Source organism: Ambystoma mexicanum, chromosome 5q, assembly GCF_040938575.1.
Source record: "Ambystoma mexicanum isolate Mex_15411 chromosome 5q, UKY_AmexF1_1, whole genome shotgun sequence".
Classification (NCBI taxonomy): Eukaryota; Metazoa; Chordata; class Amphibia; order Caudata; family Ambystomatidae; genus Ambystoma; species Ambystoma mexicanum.
The window spans coordinates 723,061,223-723,080,888 of NC_090933.1; the positions used below are offsets into that span (position 1 = coordinate 723,061,223).

At 47.5% G+C, this 19,666-nt stretch overlaps 1 protein-coding gene across 3 annotated transcripts in view; it reads left to right on the forward strand.

The window, feature by feature from the left end:
* The window catches only part of TERF1 (telomeric repeat binding factor 1), a 529,145-nt gene that overhangs the window by 442,528 nt on the left and 66,951 nt on the right, over window positions 1–19,666 (forward strand). The window lies entirely within an intron of this gene.

The window sequence follows — 19,666 nt, forward strand, 5'->3', positions numbered from 1 at the left end:
TGTTTTTTGTGCATAGCCGCATCTGTGAATACAGCCTGCGAGTATAAACGGTACAAAAGTCGGTAGAACACGTCCACTGCCACAAACCATACTTGTATTGTTATTGTTATTTTGCATTTATATAGCACCTTCTATACCATTGGTATGGTCTGAAGGCGCTAGTAGGTTGAACGCCCTTGGGAACCGAAGTTCAGATCAGTAGAGAGCCAAAAGGTGCGTGTGAGCACCGAGTATGTGTGCAGCTCGTGCTGTATTCGTGTGACAGCTGCTTCTTAGCGGTAGGTGTGGTAGTCGAGGGATCAGGTGTATGTGTTTGTTCTGGCAGGATTTAACCTGATCGGATGTGGCTGCGTTAGGCCTGAGGAGAACGCCTGGCTGAGGGGTGTGTAACCAGCATTGTTTACTTAGAATGATGTGGAGTGAGCGGCAGATGTTGGTTTGAGAACAGTTATACCGAATGGTGTCATAGTATCTCTGTGTTCTAGTTGAGTGGTGATGTAAAGGAGAGAGTAAGCGTGGTGGTGAGATATGATGGGTTATATGCTCTTTCAAATGTTCTCTGCATTCCAACCCATACTATATACAACACGTAATTCTATGTGCTCCGGTCCATTCCATGCACTCCTATCCACTCATGCATCCCAGTCAGCTCCATACACTCTGGTCTGCTCCACGCATTCATGCATTCCCGCTCGTTCTGCGCGCTCCGGTCCGCCATGCGTATTCCAGTCAGCTCTAAACATGCACTTTTGTCTGTCCCTCGTATGCAGTCTTGTCTGTCCCTCGTATGCACTTTTGCCTGTCCCTCACATGCACTTTTGCCTGCCCCACGCATGCACACCCGCCTGCCCCACGCATGCACACCCGCCTGCCCCACGCATGCACACCGGCCTGCCCCACGCATGCATTCCTGTCTGCCCCATGCTCTACGCATTTGGCAGCTCTACATATTCATCCATTCTACGCACTCATCAGTATTGGATGCAATCTGTGTTCATTCGTTCTACTTACTCGTCCACTCTAGGCAACACGTCCGTTCACTCTGGGCACTCGTTCGCTCCAAGCACTAGTTCGCTCCAGGCATTCATCCGCTTTATGCCCTCACATGTACTAAGCATTCACCTGTTTTATGCCCTCACCCCCTCTACGCCCTCACCCCCTCTACACGCTGCGCTCACCCCCTCTACGCGCTCACCCCCTCTACGCGCTCATCCTCTACGCACTCATGTGCTCCCCGCACTCATCATCTTTAAGGACACGTGCTTTCACGCATTCAGCAACAATATCATGTTCTACCTTCATTCGTTCTATACACTTATCTACTTCTCCGCTCTATCCACTCATCTGCTCTATCCACTCATCCACTCAACCGCTCTATCCACACATTCTATCTACTCATCCGCTCTATCTACTCATTGGCTCTATCTACTCATCCTCTCTGTCCACTTTTGTTCTCATCCATACACCTATCCACTCCTCTGCTCTATCCATCCGATCTATCCACTCATCCACTCTATTCACTCATCCGCTCTATCCCCCTATCCACTCATCCGTTCTATCCACTCATCCGTTCTATCTACTCATCCTCTCTGTACACTTTATCCACTCATCCGTTCTGTCCACTAATCCGCTCTATCCACTCCTCCACTCACCTACTCATCGATTCACCCACTCATCACTCATCCGTTCTATCCACTCATCCATTTATCTGTTCTATCCACTCATCCGCACATCCACTCATCCGTTCTATCGGCTCTATCTACTCATCTTCTCTGAACACTTTATCCACTCGTCCGCTCTATCCACTCGTCCGCTCTATCCACTCGTCCGCTCTATCCACTCGTCCGCTCTATCCACTCGTCCGCTCTATCCACTCGTCCGCTCTATTCACTCGTCCATTCTATGCAGTCATCCTCTCTGTATATTCGACCGGTCTGTACATTCATCTGTTCCAGCCATCTACACACTCTCCACACTTCCATATTCACCCGTTATCCACACTCATGTGCTCTAGATATTCATCCGCTCGGCATACTCATCTGTTAAACACATTTATCCGGTTTACGCTCATCCGTTCTGGACATTAATCTGTTTTGCGTACTCTTGCGTTCTACACGCTTCTGTATTTGCGCACTTATCCGTGCTACATGCTTGTCCGTTCTATGCATCCAGCCGCTTTACACACTCATTGACTCAACATGTTCATCCATTCCATAAACTCACCTGATCTACAAATTCACTCGATTTCCATACTCATTTGAACTATATAGGTGTCTGTTCTTCCACTTATGCATTCTTCCCCTCAGAGCATTCATTTATTCCACCTGTTTTATCCATTCTAACTAATTCATCCACGCCATTCACTTCGTTCACTCCGTATGCATTCTGTCCATTTCAGGAGTTTAAATCTCTTTACTGTTTCCGTATGATTTACTCTTAATAGCCATTTCACTGCTTTGATCTAATTTATTTGTTTAATTCTGTTTGTCCTTCTAGTTTATATTAGGGGTTATTAGCTTCAGTTTCTCGCGTCAGGTGGTTTGATGTATAGGAGTCATTGAGTTGCTGTTGGTCTGTTTGGTTAGTTTGGTACGGGTTGGTTTTAGGGAAAGAGCCAGGTTTTCAGCAGTTTGCGGAAAGACGTGAAATCCTCAGGCGGATGTGGGGTGGGAGTGAGTTCCATAGCGTGGGGGCCAAGGCTGAGAATGATGATCCGCCTAACCTGCTTGAGTTTGTCTTCGGTATGACGGAGGCCGGCTGAGCTTGATCTTAGGGTGCGTGGGGGGGGGGGGGGTAGGGTTTTAGTTTGTCTTGAAGATATTGTGGTCCGGTTTTGTGCAGCGCTCAATGGGAGATGCACAATGTTTTGAAAGTGACCCTTCGGGCTACTGGAAGCCAGTGCAGCGTTTTAAGGGCTGGGGAGATGTGGTCTCTTGGGCCGAGTGCAAGTAGCAGTTTGGCTGCAGCGTTTTGTGCCCTTTGGAGTTTGTTCAGTTGGTACACGTGGACTCAGAGGTAAAGGGGGTTTGCGTAGTCCAGTCTTGATATAACGATTGATTGGACCGCGGAGAGTCTGTTGGGAAAGGAGAGATATGGAAAGATGCGCCTAAGGGTTTTAAGGTGGTAGTGGCAGGACTTTGATACGATGTTGACTTGGCGCGAGAGTGTTAGGTCGGAGTCAGATTTTTCACAGAGTTGGAGGGGGTCAGTGAGTTGCCCATGGCGGACGGCCAGGGTAGCGGGTGCGGAAGAAGTTCGGAGTTGCCACATACCATGATTTCCGTTTTGGGGGGGTATAACAAGAGGTGGCTTTGGGTCATCCAGAGTTCTATGTCTCGGAGGAAGGAGGCCAGGTCTGGTTGGGAGTTGGGTTTTGAGTTCAGGAGTTTTAGAATTAGTTCAGTGTCGTCGGCTTAGTTGTAGCACAGGATGTTGTGCGAACAAATTATTGGTGGGAGGGTGATCAAGTAGAGATTGAACAGGAGGGCAGACGGGCATGATCCTTGTGGGACTCGCGTGTCGACTGGTCAGGCTTGGGAGGTATAGGTGGAGAGTATTGTTATTTGGTACCGATCTTTGAGGAATAAAGCTATCCATTTAAGAGCGGTTCCATGAATTCCTAGGGAGTGGAGGCGGTCTAGGAGGATTGAGTGATTGATTGTGTCGAAGGCGGCGGATAGGTCAAGAAGGATTAGTGCTGCGCATCCCGTGGAGTCTGCCGTCATTTTAAGGTCATCCCAAATTGAGGTTATGGTGGTTTCAGTTCTGTGACGGGCTCTGAAACCTGATTGAGCAGGGTCTAGGAGATTGTTGTCTTTTCGACAAAGGCGTTTAGTTGGGAGTAGGCGGTTCTGTCAATGAGTTTGGCAAGGAATCTGGTGTTTGAGAAGGGGCGGTAGTTTTTGGGCACGAGAGGGTTGAGCAAAGGTTTTTTAATTAGAGGTTTGACATGAACCGTTTTGAATGCGTCGGGAAAGATTCCGGAGGAAAGTGAGGCGTTTATGATGGATCTTGCGTGTTCTCCTGCGCAGGTGGAAGCGAAAATTTCTTTGAGGGTTGTGGCTGGGCAAGGGTCCAGTGGCAAGCCAGATGGTTTGTGGGCAGATAGAAGTTTGAGAAATTGCTCTGGTGATATTGGACTAAAGGATTCGAACGTTGGTTGCATAGTGGTCGCAGTTGGAGAGACGGCCGGTATGAGGGGAGAATTGCTTGGTGGATGTAGGAGATCCAGTTTGGTGGTTAGAGTATTTGTTCTTTCGAGAGCCGTGGTGTAAAAGTGGAGGGGGAGAGAGAGAGTCACACAGTGATTGTGAGGGAGTTGGGACGGTCGTGTTGCGAGCCGGATTGGTGAACTCGGAGATGATTTTGCAGAGTTCTTTGCTTGGGTTTTTGCAGTTTAGGATTCGGGAGTTGTAGTGGGCTGTTTTTGCTGTCCGGATTTCGGCCTTGTACTGATAGAGGTGTCGGGCCAGAGTGGCCCTGCTCTCCTGGGTTTTGTCTTTCTGCCATTTGCGTTCTAGGTATTTATATAGTTGTTTAGTGGTTTTCAACTCAGGAGTGAACCGTTCGGGGAAGAGGCCGTGGCGGGTTGATGGTTTGTAAGGGGGTGTGAACCGCATAAGAGATGCGTTGAGCCATGAGTCAAAGGCGTCAGGGGTTAGTTGTTTGTTGAGTTGGCAGGTAGGAGGTAGAGACTGGAGGAGTGCGTCAGGTAGGTCCGGGACGATTATTAGTTTTTTCCAGCATTTGCGTAGATTCAGAGGTTCAGATTTTAGTATGGGAAGGGGGTCGGATGAGTGAATGGCGAACGAGAGAATGAAGTGATCGGACCAGAGGATAGGGGTGGGGGGCTTTAAATGAATCGGGGTGTTGGAGCTAAAGATGGCATCAAGTGTGTCCTTTGTAGTGGGTCGGGCCGTTTATGTAGGGTTGGAGGTTAATTGCGTCCAAACTGTCGACCAGGGAGTGTGTCATAGGGTTGGTGGGGATGTCGAGCCATATGTAGAAGTCTCCAACAAGGGTGAGGTTGGGATGGTTTAGTTGAAGGGTGGCAATTGAGTCGCAGAGGTTGTTTGCGAATTGTCTATCGTAGCCAGGGGGCCTGTAGATTATTAGGAAGCTGTATGATAACGACGGGGAGAGGGATAGTTTAATGAGGAGAGATTTGCAGGAAGAAATGGAAGGTTGGTTGTCGATGATTAAGGCGTGGAAGAGAGACTTGAAGATGAATGCTACTCCTCCTCCTCTGGAGGGACGGTTCAGAGGGATGAGGGAGTAGTCAGGAGGAAAGCCTTCATTAGCGATTGGGGCGAAGTCGTCAGAGACCCAAGTTTCGGTGATGAAAACCAGGTCTGTTTTGTCGGAAGCGAGGAAGTCAAAGATGCAGTGTCTGTTTTTTGCTACTGATCGGGCATTAAATAGGATGCAGTTCACATCGGCAGGTGAGGTTGGTCTCGGAGCCGAAGGGGGTGGTGGCGGAGAGAGTGGAGGCTGGAAAGGGAGAGCGGGGGGGTCGGTGATGATCGATGGGAATAGCGGGCGAGCAGAAAAATAGGCGAGCTTCGGGCGGGATTGGGTAGCTGCATGTGTTAGGATGATCGGGTTTGGTTATGGGGATTTGAAGGCGGGTGTGGGCAGTTAGGAGATTCAGTTGCAGTGAATGAGACGTCGAGGGAGAGGGGTTTCAGGAAGGGTGAAGCCATGGGGGAAGGAGGTGAGTGGGGGAATGAGGTGGTGGGTCGAGACAGGGTTGACGAAGAGTGCTGAGAGATTGTGGGTGGACCAGGTACGTTTCCTCTTTAGTTTCTTTGTTGCAATTGGAGTGTGAGAGAGGGTAGGGGGATCAGAGGGGGAGGGGGATGTTGCTTCGGTTCTTGCTAGGGCTAGGCGTGCAGTTTTTAGGGAGGGGAAAGGGTGCGGTTGGGCAAAGGTGGCGGGGGTTTGAGGGCAAGGCGGCGGGTGGATGCTTGCACGGCGGGGTGTGCTAGGAATGAGGAGAGCAGGCATGGTTCACATTGGCTGGTTGGTGATAGGGTTCAGGGGAGGGGTGGTCTTAGGGTGGTTGGCTCGCCATCGTGCCCCTCTGGCTTGGTTTTTCGAGAGAGGGATGGCAGGGAATGCGAAGGAGGGTGGGGTGATTTGGGAAAGGAGGGACGGGAGGGAAGGCGGATCGGGAAGTGTGGGCGGTCCACGGCGGTCGTTTCCGACAAGCTGTTGGTTTGTGGGTGCACTCATGCTTGGTACTGGCTTTTAGGTGGATTTAGGAGGGCTTTCTAATAGTAGTTCTAAGTTCAGGCACACTTCCAAGTTCAAATTGCACAGAGATGATATTAGGCTACTAGGTATTATTGGGTACACTTCTAGGATCAACTGTACACAGGGATGATATTAGGTTTAACTCTAGATTCGATTTTGTGTAGAGGTGATATTAGGCACAGTGCTAGATTCAACATGACACGGATATTATATTAGGTATACTAATAGGATTAATTAGGATATTTGGGCACGCTTCTTAGCCTTAATGGTGTCATGCACACTTCTAGATTGAACTAAGTGCAGAGAGACTATTCTGGACACTAGTCAGTTCAATTAGGGCACGCTAATAGGCGCACTTCTCTCAATTCAATTTTATACAGGGAGGGTATTGGGCATGAATATAACTCAGCTTTGCCCAGAGAGGTTATTAGGGAGATTAGTCAATTCAACCCGGTAAGGTATTAGATTATTTTGATATTTCACAGAGAGGCTATTGGGAACACTTCTAAATGCAACTTTCACAGAGAGGCTATTGGGCACACTTCTAAATGCAACTTTCACAGGGAGGCTATTGGGCGCACTTCTAGATTCACAGAGAGGCTAACAGGAACAGTTCTAAATGCAACTTTCACAGAGAGGTTATTGGGCACACTTCTAAATGAAACTTTCACAGAGAGGGTATTGGGCACACTTCTAAATGCAACTTTCACAGAGAGACTAACAGGAACAGTTCTAAATGCAACTTTCACAGAGAGGTTATTGGGCCACTTCTAAATGCAACTTTCACAGAGAGGGTATTGGGCACACTTCTAAATGCGACTTTCACAGAGAGGTTATTGGGCACACTTCTAAATGCAACTTTCACAGAGAGGGTATTGGGCACACTTCTAAATGCAACTTTCACAGAGAGGCTAACAGGAACAGTTCTAAATGCAACTTTCACAGAGAGGTTATTGGGCACACTTCTAAATGCAACTTTCACAGAGAGGGTATTGGGCACACTTCTAAATGCGACTTTCACAGAGAGGCTATTGGGTGCACTTCTAAATTCGCAGAGAGGCAATTGGGCACACTTCTAAATGCAACTTTCACAGAGAGGCTATTGGGAACAATTCTAAATGGTACTTTCACAGAGAGGCTATTGGGAACAATTCTAAATGCAACTTTCACAGAGAGGCTATTGGGTGCACTTCAAAATTCACAGAGAGGCTATTGGGCACACTTCTAAATGCAACTTTCACAGAGAGGCTATTGGGCACACTTCTAAATTCGCAGAGAGGCTATTGGGCACACTTCTAAATGCAACTTTCACAGTGAGGCTAGTGGGCACACTTCTAATTGCAACTTTCACAGTGAGGCTATTGGGCACACTTCTAAATTCGCACAGAGGTTATTGGGTGCACTTTCGAACTTAAATGTGAAGAACAGAGCTTTCAAATGCAAATATGTTACAGATATTACAAGTTTAAAGTGGTGATGCTTTGTTAGTTGAGTGGTTGGGTAGTATGGCGTGAAGTGATTACTAATGGCCCTGCCGTTCCCACTCTTACTTATTGTTGACTTCTTGCTTCTCCTGCGGATACTTGCAGATACGACCTGGCGCCGTCTCTGTAGGCGACGTCCTTTGCCTCAGGTCCTTAGCCGATGGGCTGCCGGGCAGAGGGCTGCCCTAGGGGGATTGGTAATGGAGAGGAGTCCGCTCGTCTGGGCAAATCAGGGCACGGTGGGCGGGATGGGAGGCGGGAGGGAGGGATGGACGAGCAGCAACAAGGAAATGGGCCGCAAAGGGGAGAGGGAGACACCAGGGCACGGGCCCGCAAGATAAATACACAAATCAGCAATTTACTATTGTCGGACCGCTAGCACGATCACAAGGGGGCTGCAGCTGGACACACCTCGCTCTGGATGGAAAGAGCCGAGGGGTCGACGCTGTGCTCCACAAGCCCCAGACCTCCGGGCCTAGCTACCAATCAGGGCAGGGTGGGCAGGATGGGAGGCGGGAAGGAGGGATGGACGAGCAGCAACAAGGAAATGGGCCGCAAAGGGGAGAGGGAGACACCAGGGCACGGGCCTGCAAGATAAATAAACAAATCAGCAATTTACTATTGTCGGACTGCTAGCACGATCACAAGGGGGCTGCACCTCGCTCCGTATGCGTATGCTTGTTACTCTAACATAATTGTTACAGGAGCAGAGAGAAAGGGGATACTAAGTGACCCTTCAGCACTCCACATAAGGTTGTGTGCATATCTCTCAAAAGGAAAAGCTAAGAAGGATAAAGTATCCCTCTAACCTGTCACCATTTTACTACTCCAGCCAGGGACTCCTTCCCCGACAATGTGGCATACAAAAAAGTGCTTTTATTTTAATATCCTACGGATTCGTTTTGAGTAGGCCTCCAAACCGTCTCACACCCAACCTCCACAAGCACCCTGTGTCACAATGGACTAGGAACCAGGCCGGTGTGTATCAATAAGATATTTATTAATTTATTATTTAATGAAAAAGGAAAATAACAAACAGCAGCCATCAAAATTGGGGCAACATAAATGCAATATCCTATCTAGAGTGAGCAAGTGGAAATGGGCTGTTACACTTTTGTTATAATGATAAACAGGAAAATACAATCAGGTTGAAATAGACTGTTACTCGCTTTTGGTTTAATGACAAAACGGGAAAATGGTTGAAAGTGATAGCGCCAAGGTTTTACCACTCCCCCCTGCAACACTCACCCCAAACATCAATTAAACTTGATTCCTTTGAATAGAAGTCAGTGGCAAGGAGTAGGAATAGAGAGAGAAAATCAGATTTGGGGTAAAGCCCACCACCGCAAGATGGGAAGCTAGCAAAGAAAATGAAAACCCGTTTTTGGAGCAAAACGGCAGTATGGGGTCTTGGTTCTTACAACTGCTAGGCGACCTTTGGGGTGTCACACCACTTCTATGCTGACGACACCCAGCTCTTTCTATACTTCTCGTCCTTCTCCTAGGATATTCATCAGACTCTCTCATCCTGCCTCACCGCCATCAAGTCCTGGATGGCCTCTCACTTCCTCACTCTAAGTGCCGAAAAAACGGAGGTCCTATTCTTTCCGGCAAACTCATCTCGCAATCTCCGCCCTCTTCCATCTCTTTTCCTCCCTCCTGTCTCTCAATCTCTCGCTCTGCCCGCAATCTTGGCATTTACTTTTACTCTAATCTCTCGTTTGACCACCACATCTCCCTTACATCCGCGCCTGTCGATTTCATCTCTACAACATTCGCAAAGTCTGCCCTTTTCTCACTTTCCATGCTACAAAACTCCTCATCTCCTCACTAGTCTTCTCCCGACTATTCTATTCTGTTCTTTGGTGTTCCCCACTCACGCCTTGCTCCTTTTAAATCTATCATTCTTCAATTTGCTCACTCTGTCTTCTCTCCTACCATGACCCAATTTCTCCTTCCCTGGCCTCTGTTGGCTGGTTGCCCGTATATTCTCAACTTAAATGCAACTTTCTCTGTCTTGCGTTCAAATGTCTCTATGGCCTTGCTCCCGAATACCTTGCATCTCTCCTTTCTTTTTACTCTCCATCTCGCTCCCTCCGCTCTACTAATCTTTTTAGACTCAATGTCCCACGTCCCCCTTGTGCCCAATCCCGTTTTCGCACGTTCCAGCTCCTAGCCCCTCTTCACTGGAACATGCTTCCCCTGTCTCTTCGCTCCATTACTTCCTCTGTTCCGTTCCTCTCCAAAAACCCACCTGCTAGAGTGCTCTAATTGATTTAATCATCTGCTTTGAACACTGATTCATTTACTCTTATGCACACTAATTGATTGCTACTGTTGATGAACGCTGATTGACTGTTTACTCCCAGGAATGGTAATTGATTGTTACTATTTATGAACACAGCTTGAATGTTACTGTTTATGAACGCTGATTTGCATTCTGATTCATTATATTGTTGACTGTCCTATGTAAAGCACTTTGGACAAAGGCACTATGTAAAACACAAATACACATGGGAAAATGGGTTTTGGGAGAAAGCAAATGCAAAAAGGAAAAATACAGTGGCAAACGGAAATTTGTTTACACTGGGTTTACTATGGCAGGCAGCTGAGTAAAGGGGTTTAGCTTACAATCGAAAAATCGTTTTTCAGAGGCACATACATGTAGACTTCTAGGCAAAAGGGACTGCTCACAATGGAACAACGGTTTGGGTTTTAATACGGCAGATGCAACTAGGATTTTTTTTGGGGAATGCTCACTATACACAGACAAATTCGGCTTTCATTTACAAAGAGACAAATTATTTAATGACTATAATAATTAAATACAACACCAGAGACAAGATGGTTGATTTTGAACATCAACCATCTTGAACCGTGAGTTTCAATGGGGAAATTAATTGATTTACTTAAAAATATGCTAAGGATTTACACAGACACTGAGTTTTTTTCAAAGAGAGATGCTAACCTACACAGGCTAACAATAGATTCTTCCATGGGAAGGTGACTGAATTACACTGGCAATTTTGGTTTTCAATGGGGTTTTCAGTTAGGGAAATGATTGGATGCAATGCTACAAAATGAAGGGCTTATGCAATTTAGGGCTGGGGTATATACTACTTACAAAGCAAGCCTTGGTTTAGGATTCAGAACCGCCAACTGGATCTCGGGACACTCTGGACAGCTAGGGCAAGGGGTCTGGTCACTGCACTCTCAAAGATGGTAAGGTACAACCGCCTCCTGTCCATCCTCCTTCTCCTGTCTCCCCGGGTTTTTGTGTGTCCGGTCCTAGTACAGTCCCTCTTATATAACACAAATGACATCACTAACTTTACAATCTAGGGGGAGTACTCTGGAATTATCCCTGCTGCTCGGATAGGACAGTTTGCCATTCCTTTCTCCGCCCTCTGGCATGATTGGTTCAAGGGAAGAGAGCACCATCTGTCTATTTGCATTTATTCCAATTCTTTGTTCTCATGACCACTTTTTGGCAAAATTTAGTTGTCTCATAACTTCATAATTATACTAGCCCAGCCATATGAACTAGTTATGTGGTTTTAGTGGGTCATAAGGAATTGGGTAAGTCGATCGCCAACTCCATACGAGGTAGCATGGGCCTTTGGCACATTTTTGTCATTTTCATAAAATGTATAACAGTTGTGACTAGGCAAATGATCCAGCATGTTCCTAATTTCATCTTGCATCTTTCCATCAACTGTCATATTTGTCACCTGTTCAGATCAGCCAGAAGCTAGTCTTAAACAGCCATTTCAGTCCCCAAAGTCCTAGGGAAATAAAAAACCGCCTGGAAATTGCATGCAAAAATAGCATGCAATGAAATTGATTCTTATTCTGTTTGCTGTGAAAATGCCTAAAATGTAATCCGTCTTTTAAAGTAAATTGAGAGTGTCTTGTGCTACCTGGGGGAGGGCCACTTATCCCCCCCACAGCCATCTGTCTTTCTCTGGACTCAGCCGATGACCAGAGATTTTATGGCTCACTTTGAAGTTACAGTTGGCTCTTTGTAGTGAGTGCAGGAAGTGCTCAAGCTTTAGCCACACTTTGCCTTCTTTGAAATCTCCGGGCTCCTGCCTTAATGTCTAGCAGAGCAGGGAATTGACGCCCTCTGCAGCATCACATTTTATTGTGAGATGGTAATAGGATATGTGCGAGATCCAGTGGGAAGTGGGGCTTTATCATCACTAGTCCCTGCTTTCGTGCCGGAACCCGTCTTTCCCGTCAAAGGGTCTATTCAAATGTGACAGGAGTTTTATGGGTTGGAACATAATCTACATTCACTTTGGTCAAACCTCCCCCTCCCCCATCATATTCCCCTGAAATTTCTCTGTTCGAGCAGTGCTATCTTTTCCACTTTGGCTTTTTAAAGCCTTTTTTTTTTAGACGTGTGCAGGCTGTTATTTTCTTTTAATGTTTAAATCCAAAAGGGGGGCGTGGCTTGGCAGCCATGGAATAGGCTGCTCTTCTCGGGTTCTCCCACGGATCCGAAATTGATCCTTGCACCAACGAACTGCAAACTACTCCAAATGGGAATATAAACGGAGCTGCGCCTGTCGGAAGATGTGGAGCTCGACATATGCAAGACTAGCAGTATATTGAATGTGTACGACTGCAGCGGCATTGATTGCGGCGAGAGACCTGGCCCGCGGACCAATCGCCAAGATGGTGGATGAGACCGAACAAAGGACCATGCCAAGACGCGGAGCCCCTAGTCATTACACGGCCCATGTTCATCTAAGACTGCAGAACTGGAAGGTGAAAGACCCTCTGAGCAGCAGGGTATTGCGTGCACCTAATGCTATAAAGGTCACATGCGCCCCAAAGAACAGTGGCACAGGCGGCGGGATACATTAACCCCGGCCCCGAAATAACACAGAAAAGAGCCACGGACCGGGCGCATCTAGACAGATTTGTCCCGGACCGCGTAACAGGCAGTTTATGCTCGAGGCAAGCTCCATGGCACATAGCATGAAGGACATGGAACTGCCTGGAGCCTGGTAGGCAGACAACAACTCCCAGGCGATAAAGTGAGAAGTGGGGAAGAGCCCACACAGAAGGCAGTACAAACGGCCTACACCATTGTTTATAAACACTAACAGAGCCCTACACCGGCCCCATAGCTGCTGCGCTGCACATGCTGAAGCAAGAATAAAACCCCAGTGCGGGCCCGGTGGGCCAGGACGCACGATGCATAAATAAAACCACAAGAACACTGCAGTACATGGACAGGCAGCCCGCTGAGTTACGCCAGGGAGTGAAAGTACCCGGAGCTATTTATGAGTCATGTGCAGAAGCTAGGAACAGGGTGATACGACTACAGCGGCCATCAGAGTCTTGTGCAAATGACTGGAGCTCGACTAGAGCGAATAACCACTGCAGTGGCCCACTATACTACTTGTGCGGCATAGGCTAATGCAAGTGGTCTAAGCATAGAGACACTGCGAGAGGTGAACACCTGGCCCACCCGCCACCCTTCGGGTGGTAGTGGGGAAGTAGAAATACATTTCTGATTGTCAGGCAGATAGTTTGTTTGGCTAAAAGGCCCCGACCAGGCAGTTGATAAGAACTGGAGAAGATACCATAACATAATGCTGAGAAGGCCAGTGTGGGGGCAGAGAACATGGCGCCCAAAAACAACAAAGCCAAAGGTAAACAACCTACGATGGACATCTTTACCAACCAGTCACACTCACCGGAGGTGACCGCACCCGTAAAAGGAGTCACTCAAGATAAGATCGCCTGCCACGGGACGACCATCATATCCTAGAGGCCATATCAGAATTGAAGGCCTCATGGGGAAGCAAGATCGACACGGCCATGGCGGAGCTGAAATCTGCACTGGAAATCAAAATGTATGCGGTCAGTGTGGATGTGAACCTCCTAAAACAAGATGTAAGGACATTGGCGGAACCTACAAGTGGCCTGGAAAGTAAAGTGAAAACCAACGCGGAGGTCAGCACAGCCAATGCCAAGGAGGTGCACATATTACAGCAACAGGTGTGAAACCTGGAAAGCCGAGCAGAGGAGGCAGAAGGGAGAGCGTGTCGCAACAACATACGAGTGGTGGGCTTGCCGAGGGAGAGGAAGGTATGGACCCTACAAACTACATGGAAAAAAACATGTTGATACAGGAGATTGGGGCAGGAGCGCTCACCCAAGGGTTCACGGTAGAGAGAGCCCACAGGGTTCTGCTCAGAAGGCCCCAACCAGGAGCCCCTCCCTGAGCAATTTTTGCCAAGAGTCTGAACTATAAAGACAGAGAAAAGATCCTGGAATATTTCCGTACGGGCGCAACGATAAGCAGAGCATCAGCGACCGTCACAGCGTATCTGGACTACACCATGCTGGTACAAAGGCAGTGACTACACTATGTGGCGGTCAAGATGTGACTGCAGGAATCTGGATTTAAATACATGCTGCTGTACCCGGTGAAGCTAAAAGTCTTGCACAGAGGAAAGGCGTTCTTCTTCGAATCACCCGAAGAGGCGGCGAATTGGCTAGATGCACAGGGTTGCCCGGCGGATGCAGGAGATTGTGACCAGAACGGACAAGATAAGTGAATCAGCCGCCCATGGGTGGCTAAATGTGACTGAGGCTAAGCTAGCGGACAAAATGATGACTTGGTCATATGGTGTGTGGATGCCTAGCGGAGCCCACTGGGCATGTACATGAGGTAGTAGATATTAACAGTGGGTGCGACCATGGAGTAGCCCTAATACTAGAATTGATAAGTGGGAGTCAGAAAAATGTGAGTAGTAAATTGCCATCAATGCGTGAGCAACTGAGACAGTGCGTTCTTACCCCCAGTAGTTAGTTGAGTCAGGACACCAATGGGGTGGATTCCCCCCCCCCCCCTGTTGGGTTCTACTGCTAGGACTAGATGCAGGATAGCCTGAGATCATCCAGGGATGGAGCTAGGCACCAGTTGGGGATGGGAGGAATGGTGTGGGAGGGGGGAGTTGGGGTATTTGAAGGGGTGTTAACAGCGGAAAGGAGGGGAGTTTGGGGTTTGGTAGTGTTATTAGTTACGGGAACAAGCTTACATACAAGCGCGTCTGAGCCTAAAGCAATTAACCAGGTGAGAAAATGGAGGGGACCAGGTAGGTCAGTAACATGGGGGACCTTAAGATAGTTACTTGGAATGGCAGGGGGCTCAACAGTTGAAGAGAAACAAGATTATTATGTACTTAAGGAGACAGAAAATAGATATAGCCTTAATACAGGAAACACACCTCACGAAAAAGAAACTAGAGGTGATGCAGAGGAAATGAAAAGGGACCGCCATAGGCGCAACGTACTGGGCCTTTGCTAGAGGGGTGATCACTTGGGTAGCACCACATGTCCCCTTTCAACTGTTACAGACCACAGTAGAGGAAGATGGGAGGATGGTGGCAATAAGGAGACTGATAGAAAACAGGGAAATATGCATTATTAATACATAGGCCCCGGATCAAGATACAGTAGCTTACTTTAAGACCCTACATAACAAAATGAGCCCGTACCTGGGGGGTGTGGTGATATGGGGGGGCGACTTATATTGCACATTAGACCCGAGTATAAACAGGTCAGACAGGAAAACAGACAAACCCACCCCTGCTACCAAAACCTTAAAGACCATGTTGGGAGACCTCCGGCTAGAAGATATGTGGAGGTTGCACCACCCACACAATCGACAGTATTCACATTACTCAGCCCCACAAAACGTGTATACACGTTTAGATTATGTGGTTGCCACACAAGAGATTGTGGCTGAAATAGTGCAATCGGAGTACAAAGCAAGGGTCCTTTCGGACCACTCGCCTCTGGTCCTTACATGGCAATATTTGCCCCCAAGAGCTAGGATCCCAACGTGGTGACTCAGAGCTGAAACACTGAAAGATATAGTGTTCAGGGAGGACCTGAGAGAAGAAATTATAGAATACTTTGAAAAGAACACTGGGAGTGTTGAATCGTCCGGCACTTTATGGGAAGCTTTTAAGGTGGTGATGAGAGGTACAGCCATAGCCAAATCCAAAGGGCTGCAAGGAGGCATACTAAGGGAATTACAGAAGGCAGAGGCGGAACTGGAGTCAGTGCTAGGTAAAGGAAGTGACTCCCGGGAGGATGCTGAAGCCATAAACCAATTGCAGCAGGAATGCATAGGGCTCTGGGTGAGATTGTGTAATTTAAACTATAAGAAATATATTGAGAGGCAACCGGCGGGGGTAGACATGCCGGGAAGATTGCTAGCATGGCTATATAAAAGTGAGACCCCCAGACCAATGATTAGAGCAGTAATGGGGGAGAGTGGGCAAATCTTTGCGAAATAAGGGAAACATTGGAGGATATTGGGCTGCCAAAAATAAGTGCTGAAGAGCGAGAGGACCTAGACGCCCCAATCACATTAGAAGAATTGGAAGTGGAGCAGCTACCCACGAGCAAGACTCTGGGGGCAGATGGACTACCCAGTGAGTTTTACAAAATGTATAAGAAAGAAGTGCTCCCCCCCGCTGCTCGCAATGCTAAATGAAGCATTCGAAGCAGAGATATTATCAGAATCCCTGAGAGAGGCGATCATTATCCCACTCCCTAAACCTAACAAGCCGAGCATGTACTGCGGGTCGTATAGACCGTTGTCGATGCTGAACCAGGACAGCAAGATACTCACGGCTGTGTTGGTAAATAGAATGAGACCGGTTATAAGCAGATTAATACACCCAGATCAGTCTGGATATGTCCCGTGCAGAAACATATCGGATGACCTCAGACAACTTCACTGAGTAATAGAACACACAGCCGGAGACTTGAGTGAGATTGCAATTATATCACTGGATGCAGTGAAGGCCTTTGACTCTGTCAAGTGGCCTTGGCTGATGGCATCTCTGAGAGAATATGGGATGGGACCCGGGTACCTTAAGTGGGTGAAATTACTATGCAGTTCACCGCTAGCCAGAGTTAAGACGGGAGCGATCATCTTGGAGAGGTGGCAGCTCAGTAGGGGCACCAGACAGGGACACCCTTGTACCCGATGCTGTACATCCTAGCGTTGGAACCCCTGGCGATATACCTAAGGCAACAATATGAGGAAGTCAGGATTTACACAAAAGTGGGACCACACTTAATTTAATTATATGCAGATGACATGTTGTTATACCTGAGGTACCCTGAGGAGAATCTCCAATATATTCTGGAAACAATGGAGCGATTTTCAGTGCTGTCTTGCATTGCAGTTAATCCAAAGAAGTCGTGCATTTTTTCCTTGGGGAGGTACATGGGGGTTCCGCGGGAGCAACTGCCAGTCTTGCAAATACCATGGGTGACCCGCATGTTCAGATACCTGGGGATTGACATTTATCACACGGTAGAAGCAGAATATAAATACAATACTGAGAAAGCAGTCGTGAATTTAGAAAGCAGCATGAGGTTCTGGACCAAGCTCCCCTTGGCCATGATGGGGAGGGGGGCATTGTTGAAGATGGTCGTATTGCCTAGACTATTACATTTCTTTGGGAACATACCACATATGATACCGAAGCGCTCTTTGTTAAACTCCAGAGCATATGTAGAGACTTCCTTTGTCACAGAACTAGGAACAGAATTGCCCTATGGAAATTACAAAACACATATGAAAAAGGGGGTATAAAACTGCCTAACTTTGAGATCTATCACTTGGCCAGACAACTGCAAAACGTGGCCAAATGGTTAACGGAAGATTCAACAGAGTCCAGATTGTTGAGATTAGAGTTTGCCCCGTTTTTTCTGAAAGAAGCAATATGGCTGCTCCAACCTGAGATAATAGGGCACCCGGGGATGTTGGAGCTGGGATGGAGGATGTGGCGCAAGGCTTGCCAGGTCATGGAGAATCCGACCCCGTGCTCTCCACAAGGGCCGCTAATGGCATTGACCAGAGGAGACGAGCAACTAAGGAGGACAATTCGTAAGCACTGGGAATCGGTGGGGATTGCAACAATGGGAGACCTATGGCAGGACGGGGAAGTGAGGGAACTTGGGGTGCTTGCAGAGGAAACGGGTTTGCATGTAGGGCAGTATATCACCTATACTAGATTGGTCCGGAAGATCAGAGAGACATGGTCTGAAATAATACTGGAAGATCAACCTGATACAGCTATAGAAACGATATGACATAGCAGAGGGAGGTCATGAAGTTTCCCGAATCTTGAGTTTCTGATGTCTAGGGTGGGAAAGGAAGTGGCCCAATTAAGACAGACTGGGAAAAGGAAACCGCGGAACCTCTGAGTGATGGGCTATGGGAACGGGTTCAAGGGTACCATTAAAAAAGTGTCTAGAAACGCGAGGCTACAACAAATACAGCTATATGTAACCCCTAGCGCATACATGACCCCCCCCCCCAGAGGATAGCATGGTTTAAGAATGCTGGACGACAAACGTGCCCCAAATGTGGGGAAGAAAATGCAGGGATGACTCGCATGTTTTGGGCGTGTCCAGAAATTGGGAAGTTCTGGGGAGAAGTAGCCCACCGATTAAACGGAAAAGGGATTGTTAGATGTTGAATCAGTGTGGGCATGTGTGGTAGGGGGGGTTCCCTAGACCGCGCCAACTAAAACATGTCAGCAAGCTCAAGGACTTGGCATACATACTTGCCAAGCGCAGGATTGCATGGGGTGCGAAGCATGTAACAGACCAAAGGTGGAAGTTTGGTGGAGTGATCTCCAGAAATGGACCAAAGCCGAAACGGCAGCATGGCATGAAGCAGTCAATAGGGGAGGGGAGGAGGAAGCAGAAACCCTGACGGCCTGGAAACACTTAGCGGCCACATTGTATGGGTCCGCTCAGGACTGCTCAAGCGAGCATGAAACCTCTGAGAATACAGGAGGAGAAGTTCCCTCAGAGGAAAGATGAGCATAATGCGAAATGGATTAGGCTTGGGTTGGTGGGAGGGTAAGGGTAAGCAGTAGATACATATTGATGTGCACATGACGTTAATGTATTACATAAATACTGCTGGTTTTTTTTGTTTTTTGTTAAAAGTTGATTGTTGTAAAACCCAATAAAAATGTTTTTTAAAAAAATGTTTAAATCCTGTCTTGCAGGTCACAGGATTCTTTAACTTCTCTCTTTTGAGCACGTTTGTGTTTGCTGTTGGTCCATTGATAAGGATCGATAGGCCCCCTTTCACATGGTTCTTTAATTTGACATGAAAACAAAGAAAAAACCAAGCAGTATTTTTCATTTGCTTTGTTTAAAGAGCTGCTGTTCATGTGCAAGGGAAAGCAAAAGCCGTTTTTGGTTGTAGTGTTAAAATTCACGTCATTCAGATGAAATAAAAGCAAAACCGAGCCGTTTTTTCGTTGCGGTGTAGAAATTCTGCTTTTCAGGTGAAATAAGAGCAAACCATGCCGTTTTTGGTGGCAGTGTTTGCATGCTGCTCTTCAGGTGAAGGGGGCTTCTATCTAGGGCCTTTAAATGTACCCCCCAAACCTTGAAAACAGTTCTTAAGGTAAATAAAATAATATGAAAAGGAGAGCCCAAGGGACTCCCAGCAACACTGCACAGAGGGTGCTGTGTGCTGCAAAAGTGAAGCGTGACTTTAAAAGGTATGGTGGAAGCAAAATGCCCAGAAGTCAAGTAAAAAGTGCTGGGGATCTCACACGGGGAAGGGATTAAGCATAAAACGGATACATCTCCCTAACAAACCACAATCAGTTGGCTTGGAAATAATTAATCGCCCGGCTTCCATTCTCCTGTCAGTAAGAGACACAGCATATGTGAACTTGGAAAGTCTGAACTGGCAGCGATCAGCAGCAGCCCGAAGGCCCCTGTGGGTGGGATGGAGACTGGTGTATATTACCAGTACGAGGGAACACACAGGTTAACAGGGAGACTGAGGTCATGGAGGGTTGCAACCAGGTGCGGATCACCCTGTTGCTCTGCTTATAGCCTACAACTGC